Genomic DNA, 19,535 nt, shown 5'->3' with positions numbered 1-19,535 from the left:
CCACTCATGCATATGTATGTGTGGTGTGTGTGTGTGTGTGTGTGTGTGTGTGTGTGTGTGTGTGTGTGTTTGTGTGTGTCTGTGTGTAGTTTGACAAGTGTCAATGAACGAAACTCTCGCCCCCCGAGTCACTCTGTTGCTTCTGCTAAATATTGATAAACACATATATGACAAGCTTTTTCAGATTCCGTCAATCAAATCTACTCACAAGGGTTTAGTCGACCCAGGGCTATAGTAGAAACACCCGCTCAGTCACGCCTGCTTCTATTCACATATATACATGATATATATTTCTTTTGCTACCCACAAGGGGCTAAACATAGAGGGAACAAACAAGGACAGACAAACGGATTAAGTCGATTACATCGACCCAGTGCGAAACTGGTACTTTATTTATCGACCCCGAGAGGATGAAAGGCAAAGTCAACCTCGGCGGAATTTGAACTCAGAACGTAGACGAAATACTGCTAAGCATTTCGCCCGGCGTGCTAACGCTTCTGCCAGCTCGCCGCCTCTTGCATATAAATCTATGTGCGTATTAGACACAGTTATACATACACATACCTAGTCATGGATGGCTACACACACTAACACACACGTACACATACACATGCAAGTAGTCACACGAGTGTACACAACCCACACACATACGCACGCACACACCACACATACACACTCGCACGCACGCACATAATCTCCTTTCCTCTCACCCTTATTCTTCTAAGCAAACACACATCTACACACACATAGAAAGGCATGCATGCACGCAGACATAAGATTAATTCGCGGCCAAATTTCAGGGCAGACGTTGAAGAGAAAGGACCAGCTATTGAAAAGGTCGCGAAAAATAGCGAACGGACTTCACGGACTTTACGAAAGAAATAAACTTGATTGTTTAACCAAACAAACGATCGATTACGAAGTTGTCAGATGTGTAACCATATCGTTATTGGCATAATGACGCTCCCAAGAATCAACAAGATGTATGTGTGTATACGTGTGTGAGTGTGTGTGCGTATGTGTATATATGTAGTGTGTGTGTGTATATGTATGTGTGTGTGTGTGGCAAAACAGACCGATAGAATAAGTACTAGGCTTACAAAGAATAATCCCTAGAGTCGATTTGCTCGACTAAAGGCAGTGCTCAGCATGGCCAAAGTCAAATGACTGTAACAAATAAAAGAATAAAAGAGTATATATATATATATATATATATCTAGCAGTGTCGCCCGGCGTTGCTCGGGTTGTAAGGGAAATAACTATATAAGCATTTTTAGAGATGTAAAGTATAATAGCCATCTCAATATGGCTAACCACAAAGGGGGAGTGTTACTGTAGATTTTTACATTCTGAGATTAATAATACATTTTTAGAGAGTTACTTCCCTTATATAACCGAGCGAAAAGGCATTAAAAATGCGGAAAAAATTATGGTAATTTTTTTTTTTAATCGTAAACTCATCGTAGACGTGCGCTAATACCCAGAAGGCTCGATATGAATCACGACTATAAGATACCCGCTTTTGGTTACACTGCACCGCAAAATGAGGGAGTAGTTAGGAATCTAAATCGTAGGAGACAGACACACAACTTCACTTTTATATATAAAGATATATATATATATATACACACACATACACATATATATACAGTATATATATATATATATATATATATATATATATATATATATATATATATATATATATATATATATATATATATATATATATATATATATACATATATATATACAGTGTGTGTATATATATATATATATATATATATATATATTTATATATGAGGATAATATCGATATCTAAGTGTCGAAATTATCAAGTGGCCAGCATGAAAGAAATACCTTACAAAGGTAAAAAATTTTTTAACAATTAAAAATGAGGGTGTCTAAAAGACACCAACATGCCGAAATAGCAGTCGAAACAGTGACTATAGTACCACGTTAAATGTTCATATCGCACCATGAGGTAAAGCGGAGGGACAAAACATACAAGCAAAAATTATTGAATAATTCAAGATCCAAGGATTTCTGGTTCTGCTTTAGATAAGCTTTACCGTCATCAATTGAATTATATATATATATATATATATATATATATATATATATAATATATACATATATATATATATATTATATATATATATATATATATATATATATATATATATACATATATATACAGTATATATATATATATATATATATATATATATATATATATATATATATATATATATAATATATATAGTATATATATATTATATATATATATATATATATATCTATATATATATATATACAGTATATATTATATATATATATATATATATATTATATATATATATATTAAAATTTGAGGGAATATTATACATAACTTACAGGGAAAAATTCAATTTAGAAATACTAATTCAAATTTCACGAAATATAATATATATATATATATATATATATATATATATATATATATATATATATATATATATATATATATATAAAATTAGAAAAAAACACCTTTTATCAATTCAAAATGAACAATTAAATTACACCATCTAGAAAATTACATATAATAGAAATATTAAATATAAAATAATAATATACCGATGATTAAGTAATGTGCAAAATAATAAATAAATCGTATATATCATGAATTGATAAAAGGTGTTTTTTTTCTAATTTATATATATATATATACAGTCTTTTCTGTTGCTTGACCATTAATACCTGCTATATATCTCTCTCTTGCTGCCTTCGAAACACACTGCCACACATACATAGACGCACACACACATACATGAAAGCAATTTCTCACACTCAAACACTCTAGCACTCATTCTTAAAATAATTCAAATATAAACACCAGTCATACAGAATACATTCACACTCTTTGATTTTCCTGTACCCCCCTTCTCCTAACCGGATTCTGACCTTGAACTATCTTAACGGACATTCTCGTCTGCTTTCACCCAGCCTGGCGTCAACGCATATAGATAGACAGTTTGTGCCATTTATTCCATGGGCTCCTCGTGAGCGTTTGTGAAAAGCCTGCTGTGCATTTTGTTGGAGAATTAAGTTCCTGGATTTTCCTGAAGAGAAGGCTGCAAAATGGACTCCTTATTCAATCCGAATTAGGGACTTTGCAGCCTTTGAAACATATGTAGAAAATAATAAAAAGGAATTTTGTTAAATCTTCGTTTCTTCCTACACTAAATATATATATATATATTTATTACACACATGTGAGTGAGAACACTTTGAGATATTTTTGGTATCTAACATATGTCAGATACTGCGAGCGCTGCTTCTGATTGGTCAATCCATGGTGATGACCCGAGGTCACGGTGACGGCACTACTTTTGTCATTCATAAGTTACAACTAAACGTGAAGAATTTAGTTATTGGGTTAATAAAATATGGTCGTTTATTCGTGTGTAATAAATAAAATACCAAACTCATTCCCTATGGATACCGTATTTATTACAACTCGTTTACAAGCCACTCGTTGTAATAAATACGGTATCCATAGGGAACTCGTTTGGTATTCTCTATATATATTCAGTCAAACTAATGCACCTGCTTGTTATTCCTGCACCTGTCTTCGTCTTTTGTTGTTTTCTGTAAATATATCCTTTTATATATGTGTGCTGCAAGATTCTTGATGTGAAACCGTGCGTTGAAACAGATATTGTTGTATTTCGAGATAGTTATTTTTTCCCTCTTTTTGCCAAATAAACAGGCGCACTATATAATTCCCTTTTCACTCAATTTTTACTGTTCTTATTCTAATTTATGTTATCGTCCGGAAATCTTTCGTCACACCTCTGTGAACTCTTCAGCGACACTTTCTGTCTTCGTGTGTACTCTTGCTCCGCTTTTATACATATACACACATACGCGAGTAAATATACGGGTAAAACCCTTGTGGTATGCTATATAAAGCTCGTATAAAGTCTTACTCAAAGAAGGTGCATTTCACACCTTGAATTGGTGATAATGATTACACAACATCTCACCAATGAACAAGTGTAAAAATGTGTCGAAACAATTGTAATGTTTATAGATAATGCCATATATATATATATATATATATATATATATATATATATATGTATGTATGTATGTATGTATGTATGTATGTATGTATGTATGTATGTATGTATGTATGTGTGTATGTATATACTTACATATATATGTATATACATATGCATATATGGGTTCAGGACGTCACAGAAGGTAAACAACAGGAAATACGAAATACGAAAATATGGAATACGAACTTTTTTGCGAACAGCGAAAGAAACAATAGTATCGATAATGCCCGAAATTGCGTTTGACTCCTCTTGCTGATAACTGATGAAGAATTTGTGACCTTGTGTGTTTCCTGTTCGCCTGTGCATTTAGTATGTGTTCGTTTGTTTATTTACAATACGTTTATTTTTAATTATATATATATAGATATGTCATATTTTCCGTTTGTTGTCTTTTTATTTAATCCTGAAGATATTATTTATGTAACGCACGCACTCATTAATCTTTTACCTATATATATATGTGTGTGTGCGTGTGTATGTGTGCGTGCGTGTGTGTGTGCGTGTGTGCGCGCGCGCGCGTGTGTGTGTAGTTCAAATTTACAGAAAACAAACGACGAAGACAGGTGAAAGAACAACAAGCAGAGTTTGAAGGTTTTTTAGTTATAGAAATCGACCCCAGGACTTACTCTTTGGAACCCTAGCACTTATTCTATCGGTTTCTTTTTCCAAAACGCTAAGCTACGGGGACGTGTATATATATACATATATATATATATATATATATATATATATATATATATATATATATATATATATATATATATATATATATATAGGCGTAGGAGTGACTGTGTGACAAGAAGTTTGCTGCCTGGTCACTAGGTCAAATAGATTTGGACGATGGAAACTGAAAAAAGCCCGTCGTATATACGTGTTTGTGGGCCGGAGGGGGCTAGCTTCGTGCTTGTCCCAGACAACCGCTTGTTGACTTCCTTTCCATCCCCGCAACTTAGAAGTTCGACGAAATTAACCGATAGAATATGTCGAATGACTGAGACAAGTAAATGTTTTTTTTAGATATATCGTAGTAATATCTAATGTAGTTGTGGTTTACGACCAGTCAGGACGTTACCATTGGTTTCACACTTTTTATACTCTTAGCAATATAGACGTCTCCCACGGCTAAGAACGTAAAAGGCGCGAAAGCAAAGGTGACTCCCTGACCGGCCATACCAGCCACATAGTTTCGGGTTAATTCACACTGCGTGCACCTTAGAACCTAGGGTTGGATTCAAAATTCTACCAGGACACCTGATGAAGCCGAAATTTTGTGGTAGCAACAAACAAGATGAGGACAAATATCCGTCCAATGTAAATATTGTACAGAATTCCTCATCTCTAAAATATAGAACAATTTATGATTGTTTCAAAAATTCCATGTTGACTTAATCTTGCATCGTGTTTTTAAACGACTCCACAATTAATGTTGTAGTCATATCCGTTGTACAGATACCCCGTTCATAGAAATGATCCCTCGCAACTCTCTACAAAAAATAATATCGCTTAAACATAGGACATTAATCAATGTTTATAGTGGACGGCACAGCGGTCACGTTTATAAACATGATTGAAGATAAGTCAAAATGAATTTGTAGAAATAATTGTAAACTATGAAATAAAAATAATAACGCAAACTCCACTTTTCAGTGCTTATTACTTCTGTAACCCCTCAGAGGAAACATGACTCCTCCTTCACTCCTCTCCACCCTTCATTTATGGTTTGAGAATAATTCTATAATTGTTGTAAACTGGAATGGAACTTACTCTCTTTCTGCTCACATCCATTCACCATTCAATGCTACTTGCTTTGCATCTTTTAGAGAGATAGATTAGATATAACTAGCAGTATCGCCCGGCGTTGCTCGGGTTTGTAAGGGAAATAACTATATAAGCATTTTTAGAGAGTTATAGCCAAAAAATAGCAAAAAAAATGCATTAAAAATGGAAAAACAATGATGGTAAATTTTCTTTTTAAATCGTTGACTCGTCGTAGACATTTTTAGAGAGTTACTTCCCTTATATAATATCGAAAAAATGCATTAAAATGGAAACAAATGATGGTAATTTTTTTTTAATCGTAGATTCATCGTAGACGCGCGCTAATACCCAGAAGGGCTCGATATGAATCACGACTATAAGATACCCGGTTTTGGTTAAACTGCACCGCAAAATGTGGGAGTAGTTAGGAATCTAAATCGTAGGAGACAGACACACAACCTCTCTTTTATATATAAGGATAAACTCAAAGAGCAACTAGAAAGTGAAAGTAGTTACTAACTTAGGATGTCTCATAGATAGTTGTGGCAATGGTGTTGGAGGTGGTAGATGTGGTTATCATGGCAGTGGTGGTGTAGTGGTGACAGTGGATGTGTATGATGGCAGAAATTATAGTGTTGGTGTTTTTGTAGAGGTGGTGGTGGTGGTGGCGGCAGTGGATGATGATGATAATGATGATGATAGTAGTAGTAGCATTGATTATGTTAGGATGTCTCATGGATGGTAGAGTTGAAGACATTGCAGAGTGTAGTGGTGGTGAAATTGGTGATTTTGAATATGATGCTGGTATTGATCTTGGGGTTGTGGTTGCAGAAGATGGTTGTGGTGGTGGCATTCGAGGTTGTAGTAATGGTTGTAGTGGTGGTTGTGAAGATGATTCTGATATTGATAGTCTTTGCATTGAGGTGGTGGCAGAGTCAGAGTAAATAATAAGAGCCGAGTTAACACAAGATTCTTAAATTTCGGAGATCATAAGATAGAGAGCAAGAAGTTAAAAGTTCCAATACTGGCCCAATTCCTACACCCCAGATTCTTCAACTATTTTATAAGAAAGGGGTTAATGGCAGGATAGGGATTCAGCTTTAAAATAAATTGTATAACAAAAAATACATAAATAAATTACTGCTCCAACGATGTAATTTTAGTATGTGTGAATGTATGTATGTGTGTGCGTGTAAGCAATGCAAACAATGGAAAATAATTTAAACACTCATTTTCTGATGTCTAAGGATGGATATTTATGCGTATGAATCTTTTTCTTTTTATATTCTTTCAAATATAATTCTAGGGAACTGAAAAAGCTGTGTACGATGCCAAGCGAATTTAGCTATTTACGATGAGCGGATGTTTACGTCACAAACGAATCTGTAGGTCTGTTTACATGTTTACGTTAACTACGTCACAAAATAGCTGTTTACGTCACAGTAACAATATTTTGAGAGGCAGTAAATAATATGAGGTCGAAAGAAAGAATACCATTGGTTAAAATTCGAATTATTAAACAACGTTAAACTTAGAAATTACAATTCCGTTTTCATTTTGGGTTACAATTATGTTTTCTTTTGACACATTCTACCAGTATACGAAGTTTCAAATTGTTTAGTTAACTAAGAAAATCTGGCCTTCAAACTGAAAAGATCCCTCTATTTACCATGCATAAAATATACAATATTCTATTTATTTTGTAGATTAGGTAGTAGTAGTAGTAGTAGTAGTAGTAGTGCGGTACGCCTGATAATGAATCATGCCTCATGCGGTTCGGTTCTCAAAAATGGTTGCCCGTGTCTTTCGTAAAGCATCATGTGACAAATATATCAGGCGGCGGATTGTAAGAGTCATCAGAACACTTAACCAAATTTCTTTCGTTATTTGTTCCATCCTTAGCTGGCAGAAACGTTAGCACGCCGGGCGAAATGCGTAGCCGTATTTCGTCTGCCGTTACGTTCTGAGTTCAAATTCCACCGAGGTCGACTTTGCCTTTCATCCTTCCGGGGTCGATAAATTAAGTACCAGTTACGCACTGGGGTCGATGTAATCGACTTAAATCGTTTGTCTGTCCTTGTTTGTCCCCTCTGTGTGTAGCCCCTTGTGGGTAATAAAAAAACAGATATAATCGACTTTATCCGTTTGTCTGTCCTTGTTTGTCCTCTCTGTGTTTAGCCCCTTGTGGGTAGTAAAGAAATAGATATCAGTTCAAATTCTACACCGAGAAACATTAAGGTGCTGGATTGCCAAAACGGTGAGAGAAAATACCTTCCAATCATTTTGTCGTGACGATATTCTCAGTTCAAATCCTGCCAAAGTTAACTGTGCCTTCTATTCCTCAACGGTCGATAAATTTAAGTACCAGTCAGTTATTAGTGTGGATATAATCGATTAACTCGTCACTCCTAAATTTGTTACTCAGGGACGTTTTAGTAGCATGATAGACCGAGGAGCAAAATATCTATGCAAGGGGCCCTATAGTATTTATTATTGAAAGCAACACAACATACACAGGCGCAGGAGTGGCTGTGTGGTAAGTAGCTTGCTTACCAACCACATGGTTCCGGGTTCAGTCCCACTGCGTGACACCTTGGGCAAGTGTCTTCTACTATAGCCTCGGGCCGACCAAAGCCTTGTGAGTGGATCTGGTAGACGGAAATTGAAAGAAGCCTGTCGTATATATGTATATATATATATGTGTTTGCGTGTCTGTGTTTGTCCCCCTAGCATTGCTTGACAACCGATGCTGGTGTGTTTATATCCCCGTCACTTAGCGGTTCGGCAAAAGATACCGATAGAATAAGTACTGAGCTTACAAAGAATAAGTAGCGGGGTCGAGTTGCTCGATTAAAGACCAGAGAGGCCTCCAGGAAAATCAATGCTCCCAGCTCTGTAGTATTTATTGACAGCAAACCACAGCATATATAGATCAGAACTGGGCCCCTAGACCCGAGAAGCCTCCAGGAAAATCAATGCACGCGGCCCTATAGTATTTGACAGCAAATAACAGCATACACATCAGAACTGGGCCCCTAGGCCAGAGAAACCTCCAGGCAAATCAATGTACGGAGCCCTGCAGTATTTATTGACAGCAAACCACAGCATACACTTAATCCCAAGGCACGTGAGGCCGCGAGCAATTGTCTTGTTTCCCTTGCTTTGAGACGACAAAAATTGTGGTCAATTCATTACTCATCACCACTTGTGAGACATTCATTTCTTCATTGACGGCCTTCATAAAATTTAGAAAATAAATTTTACCTATTCCATTTATCTTTTATTTTCTTCCATTTGTGCATCAGCCATTAGACTGCGGCTATGCTGGGGCATCACCTCGAAAAATATTTCAGTCTCGTTCGCTTCGCCGAACAGCTAAATCACGGGGACGAAAACGCACCAACACCGGTTATCATGCGGAGGTGGGAGACAAACTCAGACACAAAGGCATACTCTCTCTTTTACTCTCTCTTTTACTTGTTTCAGTCATTTGACTGCGGCCATGCTGGAGCACCGCCTTTAATCGAGCAACTCGACCCCGGGACTTATTCTTTTGTAAGCCTTGTACTTATTCCATCGGTCTCTTTTGCCGAACCGCTAAGTAACGGAGACATAAACACACCAGCATCGGTTGTCAAGCAATGCTAGGGGGACAAACACAGGCACACAAACACACACATGCATATAATATAAATAAATACATATATGCGACGTGCTTCTTTCAGTTTCCGTCTACCAAATCCACTCACAAGGCTTTGGTCGGCCCGAGGCTATAGTAGAAGACACTTGCCCAAGGTGCCACGCAGTGGGACTGAACCCGGAGCCATGCGGTTGGTAAACAAGGTACTTATTTATATATATATATATATATATATCCATTCACAAGGCCTTTGCCGGTCGGAGGCTATAATAGAAGGGAAAATGTGCCGCACAGTGGGACTGAACCCGGAACCATGTGGTTAGAAAGCAACTTTCTTACCACACAGTCAAACTTGCGCCTTTTCCCCTTTTTTTTTTCTTTTTCGTCGTTTTAATAGATATGGTTTAATTATTTTTGCGTGGCGAAATTTGTAATTTAAAATGTTTTTGTGTAAAATAGAAACAGAATTTTTTTTTAAATATCACTTTCCGTTTTAAAATTAAATCATGGGTTCAAATTTTGGCACAAGGCCAGCAATTTTAAAGGAGTGGTTAAGCCGATAACAGTCACCCCAGTTTTCAACTGATACTTATTTTATCACCTCCTGAAACGATGAAAGGTAAAATTGATTGTGTACGGCCCCGTTCATATTGTGTTTCCCCCCCCTCTTTGTGCGCCTGCAAGGGCAATAATAAAATCAAGCATCCCCTGAAAGTTCAACTGTGTTGGAGTGATTTTTGTGATTTGGTTGGATTGCGTTGTTGTGTCGAGGAGTTAAAGTTGGATCTTTTCCTTTTGAACGGCAGATGTCAACATAATTTCTAGGTAACTAAACACTTTTAAACTTCGTATACTGGTAGAATGTGTTTATAAAACATCTTTTTCTCTTGGCTTTATTGAGAAAATTCTATAGTTTGTAAGATATTTCGTCTGAAAATCCGAGCATTTCGGCAATTTTAACCAATCGATTACCTCCATTCAACTAAAATCATTTGCTGCGTCTAAAACTGAGACAACATCCTATAACTAACCCTAACCCTAATTTTTTTTCTTGATTGTTAAATTAATTTAATTGTTACGCGTGTAAAAAAAACCGAAGGCAATGGAAAATGATTTAAACAATTAACAAACAAAATAATTTTATAATTTTATACACACGCTTTCCGTACGTATACGGAAAGCGTGTGTATGATGTTGTCTCAGTTTTAGACGCAGCAAATGATTTTAGCTCAAAAGAGAGCATGGGATTGGTTAAAATTCGAAAAATTAAACTACGTTAAACAAACAAATTACAATTTTCTCAAGAAAGCCAAGAGACAAAAATGTTTTATTTTGACACATTCTACCAGTATACGAAGTTTTAAAGTGTTTAGTTAACTAGAAATTGTCTGCCGTTCAAAAGGAAAATATCCAAAGCCATAATTATGGCTTGTGTTGAGAAGCCAAAAGAAGAAGAGAAGAGGTGCATGAGCGAGGCGGTGGGTGGAGAAATTGGTCGAAAAACAACTTAGTGATTCCGAGGATGAATACCCGAGATTGTGAGAGAGAATAATGCCAGTAATAATAAAACCAAACATCCCTGAAGGTTTCATCCGAATCCATCCAGCGGTTCTTGAGATATCTTGTCCACGGACAAACAAGCAAACACGACTGAAACAATATCTCTGCCTTCGCTAAGGGAGACATTCTGAGTTCAAATTCCGCCGAGGTCGACTTTGCCTTTCATCCTTTCGGGGTCGAAATGTACCAGTTTCGCACTGGAGTCGATATAACCGACTTAATCCCATTGACTGTCCTTGTTTGTCCCCTCTATGTTTAGCCCCTTGTGAGTAGTAAAGAAATATATAATAATACCCTCAGTACAAAAGCTTCAAAAAGAAATCGAAAACAGCTAAAGTGGACTGGTCCATTTTTATTTGTTTAGTCAATAACAACTGCTTTAAGAAGGGTTTATTTAACGAGGCAACCATTTAATCTTCGCTGGTCTGTGTTGTCCCATTCTATATAAGATCGTCCTGATCATAATAAAGATTTCATTTTAACTTCGCTGGTTTTATGATATTTTTATCGCTAGATGTTTATATATAGAGAGATATTTTGTTCTTTCTAGCTCAGTATGTCCATTTTTTTTTTTCATATTTGTGTAATTCGATAACGGATTACATCAGAATATAGACACATGTATGTGAAGCAGATGTTTCAGTTTAACAGGTAAGATATTTAAGAAGTTTTCGTAGTGGAATTTGTGTATGTGTTTACATTTCAAAAATACGTGTTTCAAGGTTGTGTTTTGATAGTATTTATTGAGACTTTTAAAAGCAAACTTCTGATGACAAAGAAGCTTTATTTATTTTCGAATTTTCCCTCGGTTTATAGCTATTGCGAAGACTTGATTTACTTGTGTAACTTCTGTCTGTGGGAATTCATGAGCCAGCAAAGCTACGAGGTATTTAAACATAATACCTGACTTTGTTTTCCCATTTTTATATAACATAATTTTAGAAACTGAGGCCTTTGTTACTAATAATAATTCGCACACAAGTTATTACCGAATTAATAAATTATTTTCTACTCTAGGCACAAAGCCCGGATCATTTCGGTTTGGACGGCAGTTTTTTTCTAGCGGTGTCATATGAAATTGTCACCCATAATTATGACCCTAGTATCGATCTATTGCATTTCAATCTGTTTTAGGGTTAGGGGTGGGGGGAAGGGTATCTTTTTTTTCTTCACAAATGTAAATAAACCCAATCAGTTTCTTAAACGAGGGGCATATCCATACAGCACAGAATGTTTTTTACCTCAATAGACGTCAGTGATTGGTTGAAATTGCAGAAATTGTTGAAAAAAACAACAATAAATATCTTACAAACCATAGAATTTTCTCAAAGCCAAGAGAAAAAGATGTTTTATTAACACATTCTACCAGTATACGAAGTTTAAAATTTTTTAGTTACCTAGAAATTATTTTAAAAACTGCCGTTCAAACCGAAAAGATCCCAAAGCCCGAAATTTTGGCGAGGGGGAGCGGTCGATTAGATCGACCCCAATTCGCAACTGGTCCTTAATTTATCGACCCCGAAAGTATGACGGGCAAAGACGACCTCGGCAAGTTATTACTGAATTAATAATGCTCACCAGGAAAGCTAGAATCTGTAGAACTATATTATTTCATTCTTTTACTTGTTTGTCATTTGATTGCGACCATGCTGGAGCACCACCTTTACTCGAATAAATTGACCCCAGGATTTATTATTTGTAAGCTTAGTGTTTATTCTATCGGTCTTTTTTTGCCGAACCGCTAAGTTACGGGGACATAAACGCATCAACATCAGTTGTTAAATGTATTGTTTACATGAAATGAACTACAGCTTTTTTTTTTTTTGTAATTTAACGTTCAGTATATTTTTTTTCTTTCTGTAATTTTTGTGCAAAAATAAAATCCTTGAGGATTTTACCTTTTTATATTGTTTACATACCAGTTCCAATTTCATACGAATTTATTCATTAAAAAAATTTATTTAAACTTCCATCGTTGAATGTTTTGTCGTTGTAATGCCATCACGCACAAAATGCCAGTTTCCAATTCCTGTTTTGCTAATTGGGTAAAAAAAAAAAAAAAGATTTAAAAAATAATTTTTTGTAACTAAACACTTTCAAACTTCGGACACTGGTAGAATGTGTCATAAACATCTTTGGATCAATTCGGTTTGAACGGCAGTTTTTTCTAGCGGTGTCATATGAAATTGTCACCCATAATTATGATCCTAGTATCGATCTATTGCATTTCAATCTGTTTTAGGGTTAGGGCTAGGGGTGAGGGAAGGGCATAGTTTTTTCTTCACAAATGTAAATAAACCCAATCTGTTTCTTAAACGAGGGACATATTCATACGGCACAGAATGTTATTTACCTATCGGTCTTTTTTTGCCGAACCGCTAAGTTACGGGGACATAAACGCATCAACATCAGTTGTTAAATGTATTGTTTACATGAAATGAACTACAGCTTTTTTTTTTTTTGTAATTTAACGTTCAGTATATTTTTTTTCTTTCTGTAATTTTTGTGCAAAAATAAAATCCTTGAGGATTTTACCTTTTTATATTGTTTACATACCAGTTCCAATTTCATACGAATTTATTCATTAAAAAAATTTATTTAAACTTCCATCGTTGAATGTTTTGTCGTTGTAATGCCATCACGCACAAAATGCCAGTTTCCAATTCCTGTTTTGCTAATTGGGTAAAAAAAAAAAAAAGATTTAAAAAATAATTTTTTGTAACTAAACACTTTCAAACTTCGGACACTGGTAGAATGTGTCATAAAAACATCTTTGGATCAATTCGGTTTGAACGGCAGTTTTTTCTAGCGGTGTCATATGAAATTGTCACCCATAATTATGATCCTAGTATCGATCTATTGCATTTCAATCTGTTTTAGGGTTAGGGCTAGGGGTGAGGGAAGGGCATAGTTTTTTCTTCACAAATGTAAATAAACCCAATCTGTTTCTTAAACGAGGGACATATTCATACGGCACAGAATGTTATTTACCTGAATGGACGTCATTGATTGGTTGAAATTGCAGAAATTGAAGAAAAAAACAGCAAATATCTTACAAATTATAGAATTTTCTCAATAAAGCCAAGAGAAAAGGATGTTTTATAAACACATTCTACCAGTATACGAAGTTTAACATTTTTTAGTTACCTCGAAATTATGTTAAAAACTGCCGTTCAAACCGAAAAGATCTACATCTTTTACTCTTAGCATTTTTGAGAAAAACTTATATTTTTACGAAGTTATTTCACGTTAAAGTTGTCCTATTTCGGTAATTTCAACCAATCAATGACGTGTATTCAGCTGAATAAAATTACTGCTGTTGCTTGTCAACAAGAACTTCCGACGGTGTATATTTTGCTTGTCACTGTTATTTATGAAAACCCTAACCCTAAAACCAGTACAAACGCACGAACGATGTCATAAATAACAGTGACAAACAAAATATACACAGCCGATAGTTGTTGACAAACAACGGCAGTAAGTTTATTCAGCTGAATACACATCATTGATTGGTTGAAATTACCGAAATACGAGAGCTTTAATGTGAAATAACTTCGTAAATATAAGTTTTTCTCAAAAATGCTAAGAGTTAAGGGTGTTTTATATGACACATTCTACCAGTGTCCGAAGTTTGAAAGTGTTTAGTTACAAAAAATTATTAATTTGCATGGTCGGTTGATCTGCTGGAAATAACAGCCAAATGTTCAAATCAGACACTGCCTATTTGAAAAAATTGAGCGAAGAGCTCTACATTGTGTGATGTGCCACGTTCGAGTGAAAGATGGAGTTGTCATAACTAGAACGCCTTTTGATCATAGATCTCTTCAATCAATGGTGGTCTTGAGCTAAACAGCCAACATAAATGGTGCGCACTTCCCAAAATGCTAGATTTTCCAGTGACCATTACATTATGCCTTTAAGAGAATCCATTCTTTAGGAAGTATAACAAACAGCTACAAAATAGCTTCGCTAAAATTCGAAACTGAATCCACATTGTCAAATAAGTTCTCAGCCTATTGTTTTCACCAGTTGCACTGAGAGATTGAGAAAAACACTGACCACTTGATCTTTCTCGAGGCATTCTCGGGTCAACCCTGATTAGGGATGAAGAACCTTATTGTTTAACTCGACCTGCTTTAGTAACAATACAAATACACAAGCAAATATCAGTCGACCCCTTTTGGCCGAATGACCGGGAAGCTAGGTTTCTCACTATGCGGGCGAACATAGACATTTTATCATTTCTATCTGTCTACAGTCCTTTATTTTATCTTTCTCTTGCAGTTACAGAGATGAAACTAAACTATTAACATACACAATGAACCAATGAACCATAAATGAATATTTTACTGCATCTGCAAACAATATGTGTATACGCAAGCAATTCAGCGAAGTTGTATATATCTTCTATATGGTAAGTACTTCTATTATAACCATCTTCAACATTGTAACATGTTCATTAATATATAATAGATGGCCGTATTAATAATCAAGTAAATATCGTTCTTACATCATTTCTCAAATGAATCTTCATTAAAATTCTATCGTCACAAAGGTATCCAAATCAAGCTCCCTCCCTGTGCGTGATTAACTCCCTTGCCTACATCTGACCATTCCTCAAAGTGAGAAATGGAAGCTGCTGTTCTATCTATTCCATTATATAGATAATTGATTTATGCGCATTGGAAATGTTTATGATTAGCTTGTTGGTGCTTTACTTCTAGTGGTAGCGAATGTTTTGGCAATGTGGCCTTCCATACTTTATTTTTGCGGTCACTGACCCCGCTATCGATTCCATTTTTGTTAAGTTATTTTCCCTGTACTTGTCGCCATTTTATCTCTTCTGCTTTATCAATCATGTGTGTATGAATATACACACTCGTTCATGAAATATACACATTCACACTGACATATCATAATATACATACATATACATTTTTACACGTGTGTGTCATACATTTGATATACGTACCAATGACATACTTTAAACGTGTATGTGTGTATCTATATATATTTATAACATACGCACACACGCATAATATTCATATACTTTATATAGATGTGTATACGTACACACAAGTATGTGTGTGTGTGTGTGTGTGTGTGTGTGTGTATATACACACATGCATGCATACTCTGAAATATTAACATACGCGCACGTAGACACACGCATGCACCCATATATATATATATAATATATATATATATATATATAGGTGTGTGTGTGTGTATCAATGGTTACTTCCAAATTATTCCAAGGTGAGCGACACTGTTGTACGCAGATTTCTAAATATAAAATGTAACTAAGATGTGTTGCTGAGCTGATGTGGAGGTGAAGGAGGTCCAGGGGTATGTTTGTGAAGCAATATTCTTCAGAGAACAGATGAATGGCTACGCACAGCTAACGAGGAAGCTGGCAGTATCGTTAGCACGCCGGGCGAAATGCGTAGCCGTATTTCGTCTGTCGCTACGTTCTGAGTTCAAATTCCGCCGAGGTCGACTTTGCCTTTCATCCTTTCGGGGTCGATTAAATAAGTACCAGTTACGCACTGGGGTCGATATAATCGACTTAATCCGTTTGTCTGTCCTTGTTTGTCCTCTCTGTGTTTATCCCCTTGTGGGTAGTAAAGAAATCGGTATATTACCACTCTCAGACATTCATGCACATACTCACACATAGAATAATCACGCACACACACACACACACTGTCTTTTACTTGTTTGTCATGGACTGCGACCACACTGGAGCATCATCTTGTAGGGTTAGTCACATATTTCGCATCCCAGTATTTATTTGAAGGTGTGGGGTGCGTGGCTGAGTGGTTAGGGCAGCGTTTCTCAACCGAGGTAGCCCAGAACCCTAGGGTTCCGCAAAGGTTCCTTGGGGTTCTGTGAGAAAGCGGTAAGCTAATGCTAATATCATGATCATAATATTACTATACATGCCCAACATATTTTGGTTATTGTAATATAGACATCATCCTATCTAACCTATTATGTTATCAAAAGATGTAACAATCACTGGGGATATAAAGTGATGTCTGTACTTTATGGACACTGTATGTATGTATGTATGTATGTATGTATGTATGTATGTATGTATGTATGTATGTATGTATGTATGTATGTATGTATGTATGTATGTATGTATGTATGTATGTATGTATGTATGGTATGCATGTATGTATGGTATGCATGCATGTATGGTATGCATGCATGTATGGTATGCATGCATGCATGTATGGTATGCATGCATGTATGGTATGCATGCATGTATGTATGGTATGTACGTATGGTATGCATGCATGTATGTATGGTATGCATGCATGTATGGTATGCATGCATGCATGTATGGTATGCATGCATGTATGTATGGTATGCATGTATGGTATGCATGCATGTATGGTATGCATGCATGCATGTATGGTATGCATGTATGGTATGCATGCATGCATGTATGGTATGCATGCATGCATGTATGGTATGCATGTATGGTATGCATGTATGGTATGCATGTATGGTATGCATGCATGTATGGTATGCATGTATGGTATGCATGCAGGTATGTATGCTATGTATGTATGGTATGCATGCATGTATGGTATGCATGCAGGTATGTATGGTATGCATGTATGGTATGCATGCTTGTATGGTATGCATGTATGTATGCATGTATGCATGTATGTATGCATGTATGCATGTATGTATGCATGTATGGTATGCATGGTATGCATGCATGTATGGTACGCATGTATGCATGCATGTATGATATGCGTGCATGTATGCATGCATGTATGTATGATATGCGTGCATGTATGGTATGCATGCATGTATGTATGGTATGCATGCATGTATGTATGGTATGCATGCATGTATGTATGGTATGCATGCATGTATGTATGGTATGCATGCATGTATGTATGGTATGCATGCATGTATGTATGGTATGCATGCATGTATGTATGGTATGCATGCATGTATGTATGGTATGCATGCATGTATGTATGGTATGCATGTATGTATGTATGGTATGCATGTATGTATGTATGGTATGCATGCATGTATGGTATGCATGTATGTATGGTATGTATGTATAATATTTACCACGTGAACTACGATGAGAAAGATATGGTATATATATATTTTTTGTGCAGGGTTTCCTTGAGACATGTAATTTATTTTAAGGGTTACGCAAGGGTAAAAAGGTTGAGAAACACTGGGTTAGGGTGTTAAACTCATGATCGTAAGATTGCGGTTTCGATTCATGGATCGCGCAGTGCATTGTGTTCTTGAGCAAAACACTTCATTTTCACGTTGCTCCAATCCACACAGCTGGCAAGAATGAGTTATCCTGCAAGGGACCAGCGCCCCGTCCAGGCGGGGAATATGTCGCCATGGAAACAGAGAAACTGACTCTTAGGAGTCGGTGTGACTCAAGAAGTAAACTTTGGCATTTTTACTTATTTCAAGCTTAGTACTTTTTTCTGACGATCTCTTCTGTCGAACCGCTCCCCCTGATACGCGGATATGCGAAAGAGTTTCTTCAGTTTCTGAGCATCATATTCACTCATGAGGCGTTTTTAGGCCCGGGGGCTACAGCGAAGACTCTTGCCCAGTCTGCCGTGCAATGAAACCGATCCCCAAATCATGTGACTGCGAAGGGAACTTCGTAATCATACGCCCTAGCTGCAGTCTGTGTGTGTGTGTGTTCTTGTTTCGGTCATTTGACTTCGGCCATGCTGGAGTACCACCTTTAGTCGACTCCAGGACTTATTCTATATTTGTTCTATACTATACTTATTCTATTTGCCGAACCGCTAAGTTACGGGGACGAAAACACATCAACAACGGTTGTGTGTATGTTTAAAATGTCGCTGTCTGCTCTTAAAAGAAAGCGCCGTTGGCGTGAATTTAAGATGTACCTCAATTTGCCTGGTAGTAACCCCCACACTCGATTTCGTCACCTTCGTCTGCGGCACATATGGAATGATGCATACAGGAACCATTATGAAACAGTAACGAACTACCGCTGACCCGACTATCGATCAGGGCTTTCTGTTGCATTTTCGTTATGTGTAGCCCCGCAGCAACCTTGTTAAAAGGTGGGTGAATGTCGCAAGACTGACCCGAGTGAACGGGGCCTACTCTAAACATGCGCCTGTAGGTAAAGCGGAAAGGGCACTACTCTGGTGATCAGGGCGTTTGTGGACTCGTGGGAGTTTCACGATCAGTCCTAGGAGGTATAAAGTACCGGTCGAATACAGCAACCGATATCATTGGCTATACTTTCACCTAAAACGTTGTAGCCTTTTATCATTATATGTTAGCAACACAATTATTAGTAAAAGCACATGGTACAATATACAAACACAGCATATTTTCTGATTGGCCCACACTTATTGAAATTTTAAAATTAAGTGAAAATTTTCAAATTTGGTACATTGATGTTATTCACTGACCTTTTTTGGATC

The 19,535-nt window shown here is 36.4% G+C and overlaps 1 long non-coding RNA gene across 2 annotated transcripts in view; it reads left to right on the top strand.

Annotated features, from left to right (window-relative positions):
* Positions 1-11,627: 11,627 nt before the first annotated feature.
* The window catches only part of LOC118767556, a 49,070-nt gene continuing 41,162 nt past the window's right edge, over positions 11,628-19,535 (top strand). The window contains exons 1-2 of one of the 2 annotated variants that reach the window (XR_005003478.1): positions 11,628-11,715; positions 15,349-15,478. This is a non-coding gene — a long non-coding RNA (uncharacterized LOC118767556). Of the gene's footprint in view, positions 11,716-11,835; positions 11,951-15,348; positions 15,479-19,535 lie in introns of those variants that run through there. The other variant, XR_005003477.1, reaches the window with a different exon arrangement.

This window comes from Octopus sinensis, linkage group LG22, assembly GCF_006345805.1.
Source record: "Octopus sinensis linkage group LG22, ASM634580v1, whole genome shotgun sequence".
Lineage (NCBI taxonomy): Eukaryota > Metazoa > Mollusca > Cephalopoda > Octopoda > Octopodidae > Octopus > Octopus sinensis.
The sequence above is the reverse complement of the archived record's forward strand: the minus strand, read 5'-3'. Positions and strand labels throughout refer to the sequence as shown.